Below are 20635 nucleotides of genomic sequence, written 5' to 3'. Positions count from 1 at the left end.
ATTTCGATGAAATTGGGCCGAAATATCGGTTGAATTGTGTCACTCTTAAAGTGCTGAAATAACTGTCTTAAGAATATGTGGCCTTCATAAAGCTTGAAAAGTGGCAGAAATTACAAATTTCAATCATAGATTCGTATGGCAGTGCATTGTCATTCATATGTTACAGGAACGAACCGGTAAAATAGCGATAACTGCAAAGTATATTAATTGACATTTTTTGATTGGGACCCATATGAAAGTTTTTTCATATTTTCCTCCAAATATCAACTGCGCAGATACGTCAATGTTGAATTTTGTTTTTTGCTGATAGTTTTTTCTTAACATTTTACGTTAATTTTATATCCAACCGTAGAATTTATATTCCTTTCGGACAACATTCGTTAAATAATCCTTAAGCTAATTAACAATCCATATAATCAGTTTCAGCGATGATATCCAATATTTTCTACCGCCCAAGATATAAAATTTCTCAATCAATGTCTATCATCTCGCAGCCATATTTGGCTGCCGCTGTGGTGGTAGAGTGGTCATAGTGACGGACTCACATCGCGAGGCCCGAACCTGTCCATGAGGCTCCGCGCTCTGCCTATGGGTCCCTAAATCATGGAGCGCGGCCCTTAGGCTGGTATCTTTAGCGGGCCCCCAAACCAGACTTTTCACGGGCCCCCGCAGAGAGCTATGCCAGTCCCACCCTTGTGGAGCCCATGCTCTATCGCCATGGAAGATATAACCTGGTTACCCAGAGGGTTTGCCCATGGTAGAACAGCGATGTGAAGCTCGGAGCAATGGGCACCGGAAGACCACCAGCGGACGAGGACACAAAATTGAGGTTATTACATTGGGCAGGTGCTTACAAAGATTCACAAGTCACCAGCAGGCCCACGAAAGGGTGCCCACGAAAAACTATAGACATATTTATACAATATTGTACGCAACAATTAATTACAAAAGATACACAAATTGAGAACAAAAACGCTATGCCAATGTAGGAGGGGATACAAAGTACGACGAGGCAGTGCCGTCTTAAGGCATGGGCCCACCCGAGCACGGCCCGGGGGCCTCGAGCGAAGAGGGGGCCTCACAAAAATGAGATCTGGTTGAAATTTTCGACAAGTTGTTTGCTAGGGCCTCAGAAAAACCAATTGGCCCGGGGGTCCATGATACTCTTAAGACGGCCCTGCGACGAGGAAAAAATGACATGTAGAAAAGCATATCGCGAGAACCCGGTTTCGAACCCCACCGGTGCCATGGTGGTGGTCAGCTGCAGTTGGATTTCTGTGATTCCCAACTTGGAGGCGCGCGAATTCAAACCGATCTCCCCGTTAAAAAGGTTCGCCACAGAAAGCAACATGCACAACCTTAGATACACTCAGACTGTTAGGTACACACACTCCAATTTGTTCGAGACAACGCCAAAGAGATCTCAACAAAGGGATAATTCCTGCGGAGGAGTTCCGGCATTCATTCATTCAGCCATATTTGGCTGTATCTCCAAAATTTGGTGAAAATTCACGCACGAAAGAAAAAACAACACATGCCATGATCTTTATTTATGCAAAAAAAATAAAATAATAATAATTATTATTTTTAGTCTAAAAGAAAAAATTCCTACACCCTTCATATATAATTATTATGCTATATTATACAAATTCTCAACCTTTAGTAAAGAAAAGAGAGTATTAATATTTATAGCCACGATAATCCTCCTACTCCATATTCACTTTTATTAGTAGTTTACTACTTTATTATGGCTCACGCGGACACACACACACACATCTCAATGATTCGATTCACGAATATTCACCAAATCACTGATCGGTCATTGATTTCAATACGATAACCAAAGATTTCCCTCTAAAAGGGAGAGTTTATTAAAAAGGACAACAACAACAACAACAAAAAAAAGAGGGGCGAGAAAGAGATAAAATTATTTCATGCCCAAGTTCCACACAATAAAAGCCAAACTTTACGACCGTTTGGGGGTAAGGAAAGTAAAATACATAATAATAATAATAATAATAATAAAATAAAATATAAAAAGCATTCAAAAAATAAAGGAGTGAAGGATACACTTCATTCTTATTACTACTTTTCATTTTTATTTTTTAAACAGCTCTTGTCCATCTTTTTTACAAGTCCTAAGAGCACGTGCTATCATCCAGCTGCAGTTACGGTTCAGACCGAAGTCGTAAAATTGATAAATGGTTAAAAGTATGCTTTTTTTAAAAAAAAAAAGAGAAACCAAGGGAGAAGTACGAGGCATATAAAATAAGAAATGGTAGAAAGAATTGAGAAGAGAAAATACATAATAATAATAAAGGACTGACTGGCGGGAGAATATTTTTATGAGAACAAGTCTGGAATTCGAATCACCTGATTTGTTGTTGTTCTTTTTTTCTGCGGCAACTATCCTCCATTTTTCTTACCTTTTTTTCTCGCCTATTAGACATTACGTATTAAAAAAAAAAAAAAAAATGGAAAGAGGTGAGGCCATTCGTTACGACAACAAACCTAAAGCTACACGTACAGCTTAATAAACGCGGTGTAACGTTTACTTCGGAATATGCACATAAAAAAAAAATGAAATTGTTATATTAATAAAGGCAGGGAGAGAAAATACATAAAATATTATGGAACTGCAAGAGAGAATGAAAAAAAAAATGTGTTTGAATTCCCTTATGTGTACTTGGAATTTCACTGTTAATATAGTGTGATTTATGTTACTTTATTTTCAGAGTTAACTGTCATCATAAAAAATACAGTGATGCCTCGAGTTTTCCTTATTTAAAATAATGGAGGAGTCTTTAATTTCGTTCAATTTGATCCTTATTTTTGTCGTTTTGATCATTTTTGACGCACCGCGGTCATTTTCCGCACACGAGAGCGGGACACACAACTTGAGAGCAGTTGAAATTTTACGTGTTCAGATACTTCTGAAATTTCACAAAATTGAGGAAATCAGAAAAAAAATTCAAAGTAAAAACTGTTCAACTTTCCTAAGCAAGATTTCATCAGTTTTAAGATAACAGTAAAGTAGAGGTAAAACTGCATATTTTACTATTAATTGGCGATCGCAACTTATTATAAAATCCCTTTAATTAATTGAATTGTTGTGTAAGTTTAAGGTATTGTGTTTCTAGGGCCGGTAATCGATTAAAATCTTTAACTAGTTAATAAAACAATTCAGTCGACCGATTAATCGAATTTTAATCGCATATTTTCAAACGCTATTCATTCATATCAAACGTAGTGTTGGTAACTATGTAATATTAATTGAAAAACATAAAACATCGGCTATAAAAACATGTTCTATTCATTTCACGCATCTGTCTACTGAATGGATGTAAATAGATATAGAGATAGATTAACAAACAAAAAGGCCGCTCGCTTGAAGCTATTTAATATCGTCCCCCCTTTTCCAGAAGCATGAATGTGCAAATTTCTAAAACTTGAACGACTTTTGAATGTTTACTCTACTCATGATACTCCATGGAAGTTGTTCTCCTAAAATGTGTATTTCAATAGGGGGATACACATTTGTGCGTTTCTGGTAAAATAAGTGATCCAACCAGCTGATTAAATCCAAAAGTAAAAATTTGCACATTTAATGTCTATGGTATCAGGAGGACGATATGCTGAACATGCTTGTCATACCCTGAAATTTCTTAACTTGGATCTTGTCGTTTTTTAATTAAATCAGTAATTTTAGAAATCATCTCTAGTTTTCGTTGAATCGACTTGTGAAAACTTGATCAAAATATTGATTTAAATCTTTTTAACAAACAAAAAATGTGAAAAAAGCACAGGTGGGCTGGCTAAGTGGACCACCGAGAACTGTGAAAAAAATTCAGATGTAAAATAATAAATCTTTTCAGTGACCGTAAAACCAGGACCATCTTTGTGCATGGGCCCATACAATCTTATGAGAGGATGTACAGTCTTGTGTACAGTACAGTCTCATTTATACAGGTTGACTTATGAGGAATTTCATGTCCTTGGGGAGGGCCAACATATGATTAGATGTGGTATGTATTATGTTTTAAAAGAGCAAATACGTTAACATGTAAGCTGTTCTTCCAGCTCAGTGCCCCCCCCCCCAGAACATTACTGCTACTACTTAACCGTACATGCACTTCGCACACATTCCTCTGCGGAATTTCGAAAGAATCTGTACATGCCAGAATGTGTGTTGAGTGTATTTGCGGCTTTAAAGTATTTATGTTGTTTAAGTTGAGCTTAATTCGTATTCTTGCTGGTGGTGCCATCTGCCTTCCTTAATTTGAAGTGCAGTTGGTAAATGCTTGAAATTTCATTTTTTGTAAGCAGGGTTGGACAAATCCCAGGTCCTAGGCTGCCATCCATGGCAACTAAAAAAATTGGTATTGTCACCTAAAATTTTCTTAAATTTTAGGCGAAAAGGGGGGGGGGGAGCTATGCTCTGAAAAAGTCATAAGAATAATTATTTTAGACCTTTTATTACGGGTAAAAAAATTTGGCACCAAAAATTTTTCTTCCGCCTAGACTTTTTTTCGATTTGTCCAGCCCTGTATATAAGTATCGTGTTGAAGGTCTGCCTGCTATCCACGGAGACCTAAATGGTCCTCATATTTAGATAGCCCAAATGTATAGAATCCTGGGCAAACCTCCTCTTCATACAGGAATCAGACCCAGATTACTCGCAACTCAGGGCTACATAGTAAGGGCTGTTTCATCTCTGATGTTGCGCTTGCAACCATGGCTCAGTGGGCGTGGTCCAGCACTTCCTAGAGATAAATATCCTTTTAAGCCTCTCAATAGCCTCTTAATTAGCCTCTTAGAGATAAATAGCTTATGACGTCAGCAAGTAGTCCATTTTCCCCTCAGAATATTAAGGGAAATAATTCCGCTACTCGTGCCAGTATCATTGTTGTGCGGAAAAGAAATGATCGGGCTCAGAATTGACGATTTCTATGTCCTTCATCCAATCATCATGTGGTATTTGTGAGCCAAACAGGAAGATTCTACGCTAAAATAAGAAGAAACGAAATAGGATGCTGTGGTTAAAAATGTGGCAAACTTGCTAGATAGTCTTAATGACGTTACAGATGAACTTGGCAACCCGTGCGGTGACTTTGTAACTGTAGGAGGTATTGCGTGTTCTCCTAGCTGCTGGGTGACGTCACGGCCCTGCTACTTTTTCCTCACCGACGAAATCAGCTTAGAAAATGTACTGTATTGAAGATTATTACTTTAAATTTTAGTTTCTTATTTCACTGTTTTAAGTGAGTGATCTCTCGTTTATGGTGTTGTTTTAGTGTCATTGGTATGCGTGCATGGGTGGTATTTTTTTTTAAAAATTGTTTTGTGATTTTTGTGTGAATCAGTGATGAATAAATTTTAGTTCTTGGGCAATTGCAAACGTGCGAGAACAATTCTCAGAAGACAAAGGAACTTGGGATTCAAGCCACTTATCATACTTTTCCTAAAGACCCAGAGACTCGCCAAATATGGGTGTCCAAGTGTAAGATAAGATCGAGTAAACTAAGTACTCTTATTATTTTGCTTCCCGTGTTTTTTATGTTGCAGTTATGTGGCCTACTGCCAAGATTGTTAAAAAAGCTACACCTAATCCAAATGAAAAATTATTAGAAAGTTCAGAAGAGATAATTGAAATTATTCTGTCTCAAGTGATGGCTTTCAATCAACCCAATTAAAGTTAACTGACGTACGTCATTCTACTGAAATGGATCCGAGAAAAATATTCTCAGTGGAAGTTCCGTCATAAGCAAATGCAAAACTTTATGTTTGAATGGCTGAACGAAACGATCCAATAAATAAACAGAAACTAATTATAAAGATAATCGAAATAAAAAAAGATAATTTTGTAAAATACTACAAATATTACAAGCACAGTGATCATGTAAACTACTGTAATTAACAAGGTAGTAAAGCGAGAGCACTCGGTTCTGGAGGAAAGATTAGATTCAGCTAAGACCAACTTCAGCGTTTCATGAGACCGCTCTTGTCATATGGCCCCACTCGAAAGTAGGCCTACTCGGAGGCACTATTTGTTTCCTCACTGTTTGAACTGTTAGATAATTTTACAGTGAGTCACAGTCAAATCCTGAAAAATCATATTTAGTCGCACCTCATGGAACTCTTATGATCCATTTTAAGAGTAGAGATTTTTCCTAGAATTACGATAAAATATCGATGAATTTTTAGAAACGTTATTCTTATGCGTTAATTATATTCCCCCTTACGATTCGGGAGTCATTTGGAGCCATAACAACTCAACAATGATTATACTGAATGAATATGAGGGAGTGATACTCATTGTGTAGATACTCACTGTACAGATCGGGGCAGAACAGCACACACATACAAAATAAAAGAGTTTTCCAGGAGGAAATCCCGGCTCGACCCCCTTTTAAACGTGGGGTTATGTCATGTGTGCTGTCGTAAATATCACTGTGTGCGATACATCCTACCATCTGTTATGGAACCGAGCTCGGTTTAGGATGATGACAAGGACCTGTCTGTTGGGTCCAGAGAGTCCCGAAATCATCTTCTCCCGTGTTTTTAGTTTTATGCACTTGTCCATCCTTTCCGGAACCTTTCGGTCATAACTGTCGGATTTACATGAAACCGCGAAGTTTATGTCTGGAACTTTTAGTACTTATTATGAAAATTTCGGACACCGAATGATACGCTGGAAAGACTAGGTGCCGAAAGAACATCTGGTGTTCGGTTGATGGAAATGGGTAAACATTATTTGAGCGAGGGCAAAGTGAAAATGGGACAATGGAGTGATCGTGGCGGGAGACGATCACATATCGGATAATTTTGCTATTATTTGGATAATGTGATGAATTCTGCATCGTTGGGGGTGTTGAGGAAACTGCGTGTGTCACTTTTATTTTCCCATCCAACAAAAAGGCTATTTTTACTTCACCTAATGAAAACACGCCCTCACATAACACATTTTCTTGTATTAGTGTTTGGTAGAATCTTTAATCATACAAATTCAATGGGATAATCCGATTCAGTTTACAGATACTGTGTTTATGAAATATGCATGAAATCAATGTATTTCGCTGAGGAAGCTCTAGATTCGGAGGGTGCACAACTTCCTGCCCGCGTGCCAAATGCGGTACGTCAGAGGGTTTCCATTCGACCCGCAAAAGGTGTTCCGGTATGAAAATATCAATGCAAAACTCACGATGAATGTCTAGGCTGGCACACTTTCGTACACGAAAATACGGGAAAGCAGAATGCATATAGCATATCACCAATTATCGCTAAAAATTTGTCAAAGCCGAGTCAAGTTCACATTACAGCAAAAAAAAAAAAAAAAAAATTAGAAACCAAGTAAAGTTGGCAATTACAGAAAAAATGATTTGTCAAAGGCAATTTAAGTTGCCATATACAGTCAAAAAATTTTTCAAAGGCAAGTAAATTTGCATCTATCGCCATTATAGCAAAAACGTCGCTATTGGTGGGAAATAGAGGGCTACTGCAAGTCATAATGGGTAAAAATGTAATTCACCAAAAAGACGTATGTTGAAAAGTATATGAGGATGAATAGTCTAGAGTTATAGGCTAGTATGACCATAATTATCATAATATAAGTTATAAGTTCTAAAAATAATCTCAATTGTTGATTTCAAAAATTCTCTCAAGTAAACCTCGTTGAAAATAAAGGGTGAAAACGGGGCATTTTTTAGGAAAAAGTTGGGATGACCAAAATTACGTGAATATCCCGTAAAATACGGATCATATGGTCGCCCGATGTATAAAAATTTTTAGCCCACGAGAGGGACAAATACCACATATCTGGCCCGTGGACTGAAAAAGGGTGTGCAACCTCGCTCTAAATAGTTTTAATAGATAATAGAAAAATAAATTTTTCCGGCTATATACTCTAATTTACTCTGATATTTGCATGAGCGAATACCCCATAACGTTTGGGACTTTAAATTCACAATAAACATAGTTTTCAGGGACGTCTGAAATGTTTTGGGCCTGTGAGTTTTAGACTTGAATTTCTAGTTGCAAACTTTGATTTTTGAATTAATTCTGAGGGTGCTCGAGCACAGCGAGGTTGTTATATCGAAAGTTTGAAAAAAATAGACTTTTTAAGAGATATTTGGGCGAATAAGAAATTATATTATTCATTTTGTTATAATACACGGTGTTTCAAACAGAATCAGCCGATTTGAAATTCTTATATTACGAAAAATATTGAACATGGACACTTAAGATTAATTTTATATTACATGGCTAGTCATAAAGTTTTGTTTACAAACCAAATTAAAGGTGCTCAATATGTCCAATTTTGGATGCACGGCATATATGTGTCAACACTGTAGTCAAATTCGTCCCAAACTTTTGCGAACATGTTTGTATCCACTGTTGCTGGCTGTTATGTGTATCTGCAGTTCGGCTAATGTAGCTGGAAGGGGAAGCACATAAAAGTAGTCTTTTATAAACCCTCACAAGAAGAAATCGCACACTGTGAGGTCCAGCGGATCTTGGAGGCCAGTGATGTTTGACTGAATCGTCAGGTCCCGTACGGCCGACCCATCGTTTAGGAATGCGAAAAATTCTTGAACGTCCAAACTCTAGTGTGGTGGTGCTCCGTCCTGCTGAAAAATGAAGTCATCCGAATCGGTTTTAACAGTGGCAAAGGCCAATCTCGATAAACACTGAAGTGGCGGCCAAAGGAAGAGCGTTAGCGCTACCTGTCGGCAACTGCGTGAGAGAAACTCGAGATTTTCCTCTTTCTACCCATACATTATTCGATCAAAACGGATTAAAAGCTGAATTGGAATCTTTTAAATTGAATGATTCTTTTTGAAAAACCCTGTGTAACAGTTAGAATGAAAATGCAGCAGGTTATAAAATAATAATAATATTGTAATGATTAATTATATTCTCGCACTAAAATGAACTGAATTCTTCAACATTTTGGAAGTCAAACACAATTTTGGCAAACGAAAAACATTAATTTTCTTTAAAATTTTATTGAAAAAAAAAATGAGACGGGGAAATAGCTGAATTTAGATGTCGTATATGATTTAATGAGCTTTGTGAGTTGTTATATTGGATGAAAAATAGCTTACTGGTCACTATATCGGAACAGTCGCAATACCATATGGTCGTTATAACGAGCGTCGACTATAGTTACGAAATAGAATCGGGAAAACCACGATAAAATGTTTTATGACACAAAGATTTCTGCACCAATCAAAGATAACATTACAATATAAACATTATTTAAGTTGATTTCACCGATATGTTCTATTCCATATTTGGACTAAAATAACTATTTAGTTCTCATACGGCCAGCAAAAGTATTTCTAGATGAAACTGGCCTGTAAACAGAAAAGTTTTTGCATCTTTGGTTCAAAAAAATAAACATACACAAGTACAGACATGATAGATTCAAGTAAAGTCAGAAAAATATGTCTTGGATACTGTATAATAATCATTATTTATAAGTCAATTACGGTGTTTTCGTTTCTTTCAAGAATAACAGGAAAAAAAAAAAAAGTTGGGCTATATCTACTATGATATCTAAAGTCTTATATATGAAGCAATATTTCGGTATGAAATTTTTAATTAATTATGAATGAAAATTTCTGATAGCATCTGAGTAAAAGCTTTGCGAAGGCGCGGCGTTTGTGCAAGAAGAAAAGAATGTTTCAAGACCTGTCATAGATACGATATCGCTCATATCGTTGCATGCACTATCGTAGGAAATTGTATTTGCATACAATGAGAATAAAAACAAATACGAGAGCGAAAACGAAAAACAGCATCGGGTATCAGTAGCGAAAATTGAGCGACGAATCGATAGCCTTTGATAAACCGTTAATTAACTTGCTGCTAGTAACTCCTATGCAGGGCCGGCGCCAGGCATGATGCGGCATGAATACAAGGGGTGGCATATTTTATAATCAACCTTTAGAGGGGGCATATTGGGTTTGGGGGAGCACAAGGAAGCTCTCCCAGAGACAGTTTGAGCTACTAACCTTCAAAAAGCATTTTGAATTAACAGAAATGGGAATGAAGGTAATATGCAATATGAAGGTATTTTCTTTCGATATTTAATTTTTTTACAATAATAATTACATTTTTAATTCTTTAAAAATATTTTTAATTTTTTATAATCTTGGGAGAAGGGCTCTCTCCCCCCCCCCCCCCCATGTTCTCCACAAGCGTATGAACTCGGGTCTGTTACTTCACTAGAAAATTTCGCAGTAACGTATGAACCAAAATTTAGTAAGAACTCGCGTGTGTAGGCAACACATTACGCGGAGAATCATGATTTTAAAAACTAGGAAATGAGGAGAGCGATTCTTAGATTTTCAATAAAAAAATTTTGTCTCTTTTGATTCAGAATAAATATATTAATTTATCAATTTTCATGTTTTCTCATATATAAAAAAGCGCAAAAGCACATTTTTGATACTTGATTGAATAAAATTTTCTTCAAATTTTTTTTTAGTAAATTTCCCACTTGTAGAATTTCAGTACGTTATATGATATATATGTGCTAAATAGCTCAGTTTTGAAGGGAAGATATCTTTCCAGTAGAGTATATATATATAGAATATCTTCCCATGTATAGAAAAAAATTTAAACAGATGCGTACACTATATGGGACGCCTCACCCACTTCTCAAAGAAGAGTTATTATAGTGATTTGATATATTTACTCTCATCAGGAGGTTATTATTTAGGAAATTCTCTCATGACATCTTAACGTTCCCCGCCCCCCAAGAGGGGTCTTGACCAACACTTTAGGAAACACTGTATCAAGGTAATACAGGTGAAGAAAGAAAACTCTTTTCAGATATTCGTATCTTAAAGTCTAGAAATTTTAACCAAAAGGTAGCATTTCCATTAATTTTTTCAAAACGAACATTTTCAAAATTCAAATGTGGATAACTCCCTTGAATGTTGATCGAAAACCAAGGTATTTAAATATTCTTCTACCATTCCTGCATGCTGCTACCTGATGGGCGATTTTTTAAATTTGTAAAACAAACGTATCCCATTTTTTACTTCTACTGTAAATTTAGTAAAAGTGGAAATATTCCCTTTTGAAAATAATTTCTATAATTGTTAATAAAGCTATCTTCATAAGCTATCTGACATTAAAATTATGTAAGACTGGTTCAATTAATTGACTAATCGGGTCGATTAATCGATCAATTGTTAATGGCAAATAAAAATTTTAGTTGAGTTGACCGACTCGATAAATCCGATCAAAATTCGATTAAAATTTTTATTGAAAGCTCATAATTTATTTTGATTTATTTGACAAAACCGATTGCATATCTGAAATCATAAAATGACATTCCTGGAAATGACATTTCGGTTAAGTGACCATATTTAAAAATATTTGAATCAATAATTCCATTAAATTTATTGACATGGGAAAATACAAATCGATTCAACGAAAACTAGTGATGATTTCGGTTTCAAATAGAGTTTCATGGAAGTTATAGAAAAACAAGAGACTAAAATATATTGTTCCACTGTGAACAGCACTTTTTATTAGGATAAAATGAGCTCTCCCTCATCATTACCATTGAGAGCAGTTTCAAGGGGAAAGAAGTAACAGTATAAAAATCGAAATTAGTTTCGAAATCAGTAACTCACCTAAAATAACTGATTTAAAATATAAATAAAACGACAAGATTTAAGGTAAAAAAATTCCATTATATATGATAAGTATTTTTAGCTTATTAAATACGGTCACGTGGTCTAATTAGCCCAGGCGCAGATCCAGGACGATGTCGTCCCGTATATTACGGGACAGACAAATTTTGCCGTATCATTCGGTTCTTGGTCGTTCCCAACCTCTTCTCCACCCCTCTGGATGCGTTCCTGAGCGAAAGCAGGAATGCTCATCTGCGAATGGAGCAGAGGCAGACATTTTTTGATTCGAATGAATCGAGGGCAGGCATCTTCAGCTGCGAATGAAGCCTAGGCAGACAGCTTCAGCTCACCGCGGAGCCCCCCGACAAAGCTCCTCGGAGCCGCGACGCACACTTTGAGAAACACTGCCCTAGTTGCATCCGGGATTGTAATACCATTCAACTCGTAAGTGAAACGTGGGTGTTCGAACCGAAATGAGCATTTGGTCTCCACATTCAGTGGGTTTGTGCGTGAAATGTATAGAATACATTTTTATAGTATCAATTAATAATAAAGTTATCAATACTACGTTTCCAATGAATGACTAGTATTTGAAAATATTCGATAAAAATTCGATAAACCAATCGAATACTCTATTGCATTTTTTTTTTCATTTAATGAGTTAAAAATTTTAATCGATCCCCCAGAGCTAAGATTTTGTTGGAGGTTTTCTAAGAATCTTGTCAGTTTCTCTCATGAGAAACCATGATCGATACAAACAATTATTCTTTCCTTTAAACATTAATCAACTCATCATTATGATGATGACAGTCTGACTTTTATTGACAAAAGTACCAGTTATGCAGAGACTTATTTAATTTATTCCCGCTGTCCCCGCAATTTTTTCCCCTGAACTTCTCAGTTATTTATCACACTTATGGTATTTTATTATGCCAGTATCACCTTCCATTCCGAAACGTAGCTGTTCCCACACATTCGCTATCATACAAGAAATTCCCGCGGTTATAGGATACGTATTATGGAATGCTGTGAAGATGCAGGTGTAGAGTAGGAGAAATATCCACACGAGAGAGAGAGAGAGAGAAGAAAAAAAAAATGGTGGATCGAATACATAAAAGGAGAAATACCAACAGAGAGGAGCTGCTCTATTTCAATCTTACAATCGGAAAGTAAATAAACAGAACTCGCGCCCCCTGTACTATACCTGTAGAGAAAAGGCGCAACAGAAGCCGACCCCTGCAGAGTCTCCCCAGGTGGGAGCCAGTAATGTTTACATAGTCAGTCAACTGCGGGGGTCACTGTTTAAATTTCTCCCCTTCATGGAACATATCCAAATGTCACGAGCATGAAAAGGAGGAGGAGGGCATGACCAGTGGCTTTTCTTTGTAAAACACAATTGAGGCTTATACATGGGCGATCAGTAGCAGGCCTACACCTTTCATCGTATACATATTTCTCATTTTTCTTTTACCAGCCGTTATTGCCCCCCCCCCTCTTTCCACCAAATTTCAATAAATACATACTGAGCGAATCTTATCCCAAGTCAGGGCCGTTCAACGAGTTCAGGGGGACCCAGGACCCAAACAATTTTTTGGGGCACCCTTGAGGAATGTGTTTTTTGAATTTAATACAATAAATCAGTCATATCCACTGAATTCTTAGGTGTGCATCAATATGGTAATTTTAAAATAGGCAACGCAATTATGTTTCCACTAGCTTTTTGATTGGGTTTTTATCAGAATCTGCGTACACAAATGTTAATTTCCTGTTTTATCCGGTCATGATAGTATCTCGTCCCAACTTGCCTAACTTTTCTCTCTTTCAAATCGAACATGGCAAAGGCTAATTCGACTTGAGTCAATTTTAGAAATTACCCCTGTCAAGGGGCACAGGAATGTGTCGGAGAAAACTACTCATTAACTATGTGTACAAACATAGGATTTTACACATATACAGTATATACATATATAAAATATTAATGGAGAAAACAGAATGCAATTCAAAAACAGTGCAAGAATAGAAAATGCAAAAAAAAAAGCAATAATAAGGCAAAAATAGTAGAAAACAAATCGAGTGGAGGAGGAGTTATGACAGGTGGTTTAAAAGGGCCACAGAAAGCTGAAAAATAAATTCTGGTATGAAGATTTTAAATCGGGGGATTCTTAACCTGTGGTTCGCGGATCTGTGAGCTTGAATGAGAAAAAAATCGACTTATGTTTATATATTATTATATACAGTAATGAAAGTTATTTCGATAATTTTTTTATTAAACGTGGCTTTCATTTCATTAGGACTGGAGGCCCGTGACCCTCATCTTATTTTCACAAAGAGTCCATGTAACATAAAAGGTTGAGAATCTGTTTTGAGTGAGATGTGGGGAAAGAAGGGGAGACAAAGTGTGACTTCTTTCAGAATTCAGAAGAACTGTCCATAGAACTAGTTTTATCACAACGCATGGGTCCATCCGGGTGCGAACCTGGCTCCAGTGTGCTATACCTTTCGGGAGAAAGTATATAAATATGCAAGTTTTATACTTGCAGCTATGTACGAATTTCTCTCCCCCCCCCCCTCCAAGAACGTCACTACGTCACTTCACCCGAGGGCAATGATTTTATCATGGTCCTGCATAAAACTAAGACAAGAGGTAGGCTCACAGAACTTTAGCTCTGTGGAGACTAGTATTATTCACTTGTATAACAAAAAAAAAAAAATCACTATAAATTTCTTTAAAAAAATCAATCTCTCCAATAAGTATAAAAGGTTTCGCTCCTGAATGAGGATGGGGGGCCACGAGAAGACAAGATGGTCCCGGGGTGGGATGGGGGGGGGGACATGGCAGGAAAAAGATTAAGAAACGGTGATGTAGGCTCACTGAGCTATAAGGAAAGTTTCTATATAGCTTTGAGCGTGTAAGCTGTAGTTTCTATGACGCAACAACACGTAAATAGGTTTTTCCCTACAACTAGATTTTCAACAGAATCTGGGACTTCAATGCATTTATCGGGACCATTTTTATGTACGTCCAGCCGGAATGCCAAATTATAAAAATTTCAGTTTGACTGTCATGTTGCCACCCGTTAAGAAGTAACAAGGAATAGGCTGCGTTCATACTTTGATGGTTGAAATCTCGTTAATGGCCCGTTTTGATGAGAAATAAATGGAAATATTATTTCGAAATAATCATAAAATCTCTTTAATACTGTTACTCCAGGCATTTTCGCATGAAAAAAAAAAATAATCAGGAGGGAAAAAATATAAATAAATGTTTAATGAAACAGGTTATGGAATCGCATTTATCGAATTCCTTATCTTAAATCAATCATTAAATTCGACATTTCATGGGAATTCCTCGATCTTTTTCCTTCCTCGAATCGGGTCTTAATAAAGCAATTGAAGACACTCCTTCCAAACAGAGCATGAAAGCGATATAAATGTTTTTCCCCCCCTTACGTTATTTATAACAATTGTTATTCATTTCAACAAATGTCTCTACTTATTATTACTATTATACTGAATAGACAATAATAACAATATCTATTATCATTATTACGCATTTTATTACTGGATCTTCCAATTAAACGTAAATACGGTCTGATTTCTTGATCGGGGAATTTCGCGGCTATTCATTTTATCGCGTATGAATTTCAATCGGATCATTAGTTTTAATTAGAGTAGTTAGTACTTGAGAATTACTCCCAAATGGTGTACCGTAATAACTTTGAGCCACTGCCTGCTTCTCGCATGGGCAAAACTTTGGCTGGCCATAATTGGCTGCCTTTTTCAATTAAGCACCGTATTTGAAATTAACAGAAATTGACTAATATAGGATATGTTATCTATATGCTTATGCCGTCTTGGTGGAGGGATACGTCCACTTGCCCTTTTTCCCTGGGTGGGTACGCCTCTGCCTCAAAGAACACTATATATAAAGGGGGACCCAAAAAATTTATATCTGCCCAGGGCTCAAACTTTTGAGAAAGAGGCCCTGTTTGGAGCATCGTGAGATGTTCTGGAGATAAAATGTAAAAAGGAGTGCCAATTACATTGTGTAAGTTAAGAACCCCTGTTCTATGATACAAATACTAATAAATTTTACTCAAGTACTTTTTTTCCTTCGCTTAAGAGCGTCTCATACCTCCTCCTTACTAGATCATGGCCCGCCACTCTGTCCAAATGAAGAAATTTTAACAGGAGGTCGAAGAAGACCTAAGCCATGCTGGAAAATGTGCGTGAATATGCTGTGAACCTAACTCAAAGTTTATTTTTGTGTAATTCTTGCTGTCATCTGTCATAAATTTTTCAAACTATGAGTGAAGTGAAATGATTGAATGTAAATGTCAAAAGGTGTCTCATACCTTTTAAACATGGTGGAAAACTCTATGGAACTCTAAAACAGGAATGCTGTAGTAGAAATACCATTAAAGAAACCGGAGAAATCACTTCGTTATTATTGAAATTTCTTTATAAATGAATTCCAGGTTTTCGCATTGTTCCTATATAAATTTATCTGGAGGATTAGAAAAGCGTTTATTAAACCAAAATTTGTTTGTCGCTATGATGGTATTAATTTGAACGGGATGTGACTGAATTTGAAATAAATCAATGTTAAATTGTGTTTTTAATGACATTTCTATTAGACTATTAGAGCATAGTAGTTTTTCAACATGTTAAAAGATACGAGGCCTTCCCCTTGAGGTCCAAATTACGTAAAGGAAATTTTTTTTTGTCGTTCATTTTGATATCCTTTATGAAATTATGTTGTCACAATGTCAATATAGACGGCAGAGTCTTGCCTGCTTGCATACTTACTTACTGGGCTGTCAACTCTACAAATGTAATCCCTTTGGAATCATTCCCGAAAACATCGTGTCGTCGAGTACGCTAACCACGTGCTACTCGGTCAGAATATTATATGATGGTGATGCGTTTCGAGTAAAAAAAAGAAGAAGAATATATAAGAAGAAAATAATCCTCGACGAAAATCCTCCGCAGGTTTAAGAGGATTATTACACAGATTTTGCTGATATAAACCTCCGTTTTTTTCGACGTGAACTTATAGTTGGAGCGCGCGAGTTTGGGAGAATTGCTCACGCGCGCGAGCGTGCGACATTTTACCCTCCCCTTACTCTTCTCTCTCTTATTCCGAACGTTTAATACTCTGTTACACAGCACATACTTTAAGCTAGTTTGCTCAAAAGATTGTTTTCCTTCTTTCGTGAGTCCCCTACGTGATAAGAATCTCGAATATCCTCGTGAGACTTTTCTTATCAACGTGATCGTTTCTCCTATGTAGGAACCAATAAGTTTACGGTTTTTTCTCGTTACATCGAAAAAAAACTCTCTTTTTTTTCGATTTTTTTCTGTAGTTCCTTGAAAATTTTGAATGAAATTGAAAAAAAAAGGGGGGGGGAAAGTCAAAAACTCGGTTATAACGTCAATAATTTTGGTCCGGGTTGGTTCCCATAGAGCAGTGTTTTTTAACCTTTCTGGACCTAAGGATTAGTAAAATGTGTGAAACAAATTGACGGACCTCTTATGTCCCGTATTACGGGACATTCCTGTAATTTTGGTAGTACCAGTTTTTTTATGCGTGTTTCTCATTTTTCCAGTTAATTTGGAATACATATTTACTTGAGTCGTGAATGCACATACACACACGGCGTGTTCATAATGTATAAATTATATTGTGATAGTTGCAAGGTGGGCAAAAAGTCCGTAGAAACTTTAAAAATGAATAAAAACCAGAAAAATAACCGAAATAAAAAATGGTTTGTAGGGTTAACGGTTTGCATCACTAGGTCACGGGAATTTTTTAAAGACAGGAAAAAAAATAATTCAAGAAACAGCCGATAGGTGGCACTGGTATGAGTGACTTACGTGGAAATATGCAAATGAGACGGTTATAAGAACTTGCGCTCCTAATCCACAATCAGTTCACCGTTGTAAACCGTGTATGTGGATCTACTGCGCTCTGCCGTTGTGACTCGCCTCCAATGTGTTATTCCCTGTGGTGGTGGTGGTGGTCACGTGGATCACATACTGCTGTAATAAACGCCTGGAGGCATTGGAGGCATTCTGTTCGCCATTTGCGTATCTTTTCTTTGACTTATGTAGTCGGTGCCACCTATCGGCTGTTTTTTTAGTTATTTTTTTTCCCCTGTCATAAAATTTCCCGTGACCTAGCGATGCTAACCCTGCAAACCGTTTTTATTTCGGTTATTTTTCCGGTTTTTATGAATTTTAAAAACTTTCTACGGACTTTTTGCCCACCCTGTATTTATTAGAGTTGCCTTATAGTAGTGATGGTCAAACTACGGCCCGCGGGGACACGAACCTCCCGTCAAAGTGTTCCATCCGGCCTCCAACAGGTGTCTATTTATTAACATAAAAGGACGTGTTTGTGTTTTTTGAAGCACTTGTTTTTCATACTTTGGAAAAAACAACAGGTAGCTATATATATTTATTTACCTTTTCGAAATTTGCTACTATGCATATGGAGCCGCGCACGCGCGCGCGCGTGTGTAAATCTCGAAATATTATTTTTCTGTGTGATCTAGTTTTTTGTTTGTTGCAATTCACTTGCAGTGACTAAACTTTTGAAACAGACTGTAATTGACACTAAAAATGAGATTTATTACAGTGAAGCCTCGCTACAACGATACTCAATATAACGATAAATCCCTCTGCACTAATATTTTATCAAATCTTTTTTGGAATTGCTTGTAGTCTGTTAAAATCCTTTCGATATACAACGATATCCTTTAATACGATAAATCCCTTTATAACGATGTTTTTCGAGATTTTTTTTTTCTGAAAACCGCTACAACGATATATTTTATTAATTTGTCCAAAATCGTTTCGCATTTGATTTTAACTTCGTCACTTGTGTTTTCGTTCTTCTGAAGTTCTGAAGGCGTCTTATTGCATCGGTAGTTTGCACCATAGGATCACCGAAAGCGCTAAGGAAGTACGTAATTGATATTGCTACTTTCTGTGTCGTCTAACGGGAAACGGCAACGTAAACAACTTTACGGGGGCAATGCATTTAACTGCATTTTATTAATCGGCTAATCAATTGCAATATTTTTGCTGCGAATAAATACACAAAAACGCATTTTAAAGTAGTGCTATCTATACCGATTTATAAAAGATGACAACAGCATAAATTTTATGAAATGTGATGATAATATTGCCTCTCGATATAACGATAATCCTTCTACAACAATATTGTTTCTTTGTTCGAAGAGTATCGTTATATCGAAGTTTCACTGTACGTGCCTGACAGTCCGCCTTTCTCATTGGTATTTTCCCCTTCCTGATTTTTTTTTTTATAAAAAAGAATGTCCCGTTTTTTCAACGAAGCTTAGTTCTATTTATATAATGTACACCAGATTCACAAGGACGAAGGCGATTTCGGTAATTTATGAAGTGTGTTATAATGAATATAGCAAAAAGTAATTATAAACGTTCATCTCAATTATTTTGCATATTCAAATTTATTTTTTGTCGTGAAACACCAGTACTAAACCACACATGTACCTCGTCCATATTCCTCTGCGAAACTTTTAACGAATTGGTACATACTGGAATGTGCGTGTCCGTGTTATGAACCTAGGGTTACCAATCGTCCTCCTTTTTTATGTCATTTAAAGCGTCCTCCAACGTTTCGTAAAATTCACCCTTTTGTTCCCCTTTCTAGGTTCCCGGAAGTATTTTTTTTCCACTTTGAAACATATGTTTCTTTAATATATAATACATAATTTTTTTTTTTACTTTTCTGGGACTTTATGACCCATTTTCATGTTGGAAGATATTACGAAATCAAAAAAAAAAAAAAAAAATTGTCTCATACTTACACTTCATTTTAGCAATGATGCATATAAAATTTGTGCCAAAACCGATTTTCTAGTCACCCCGGCATCTGTGATTTGTCCAGCCCTGCTATTCATCGCCCGAGTAGTGCATTGGTGAGAGGCTCGTCTTCCACTACGTTACCGTCCACGGGTTTCAATCCAGGCAAGAACATCAGAAACAAGTTCTTTACCTACCGATCCTGGGGCGACCATCTATAGATGGCGCTTTCATTTCTCGCCCAACTACACTGTTTAGAAATTGTCGAATGGCGATATATGAAAGTTAGTGTGTGGTAAAGTGTGTGTGTGTAGTGTGGTGCTATTTAGCTCCGGAATATGTTCTGACTGCCCATTTCTGCATGCCTATATTTGTTCTGTATATTAGGTGTTTCCAACGTAAAGTTTCTCGCAGAGCATTTGATAGTTATAGGGTTGTTCCGTGGTACCCCTTGATGATAATGAGGCTGTTCTACAGAACTGAAACAATTTTTTGAATATTTATCCAAAAAACGTGTGACCCTACTGCCGTCCCAACAACATCGTATCCCAAGGGCGAAATGGAAGAGGGCTTTGCAGCGCATCTTAATTTGCATATTTGTCGTCATAAATCATTATGCCATATCTTATCGTGGAAGCTCCTATTCACCTGATGTTCATGCATGGCCCCCACAAAGGGAGTGGGTCTCTCAGTGCTCTTGTTCAGGGTACCGAGGTGTTTCTCATCAGATGTGAATCCATGTATGTTTTTCACACTACAAATTCATATTAAAGGGGCACGTGAAGTGTCTGACCTGAGGGACCAACCAAAGCTCTCGTGTAGTAGGCCTATGCGCTCTACTACGCGATGTGGGGCCATGGGTCTCCGTACCGTGCCAGGTTGAACTCATGGTTAGGATTCACGAGGTTGGAGCCCTGTCAGCCTATTGGTAGGCATATTCACGAATCAAGAGCCAATTGTAACCATCACCAGTTCATTGATGGCTTTCTCACATGTAATGTGAAAGAAGTATTATTTGATTTATACTTATACTCTCATCAGGACGTTTTTATTTAAGAAATTCTCTCGCGACATCTTAAATCATCAACGTTACTCCCTAAAGGAGTCGTGACCAACACTTTGGCACTTTGGAA

This window comes from Pholcus phalangioides, unplaced genomic scaffold (genome assembly GCF_987345545.1).
Source record: "Pholcus phalangioides strain wild (caught in Gottingen) unplaced genomic scaffold, Ppha-v1.0 ptg000009l_1, whole genome shotgun sequence".
Taxonomy (NCBI): domain Eukaryota; kingdom Metazoa; phylum Arthropoda; class Arachnida; order Araneae; family Pholcidae; genus Pholcus; species Pholcus phalangioides.
Note: the sequence above shows the minus strand (reverse complement) of the source record.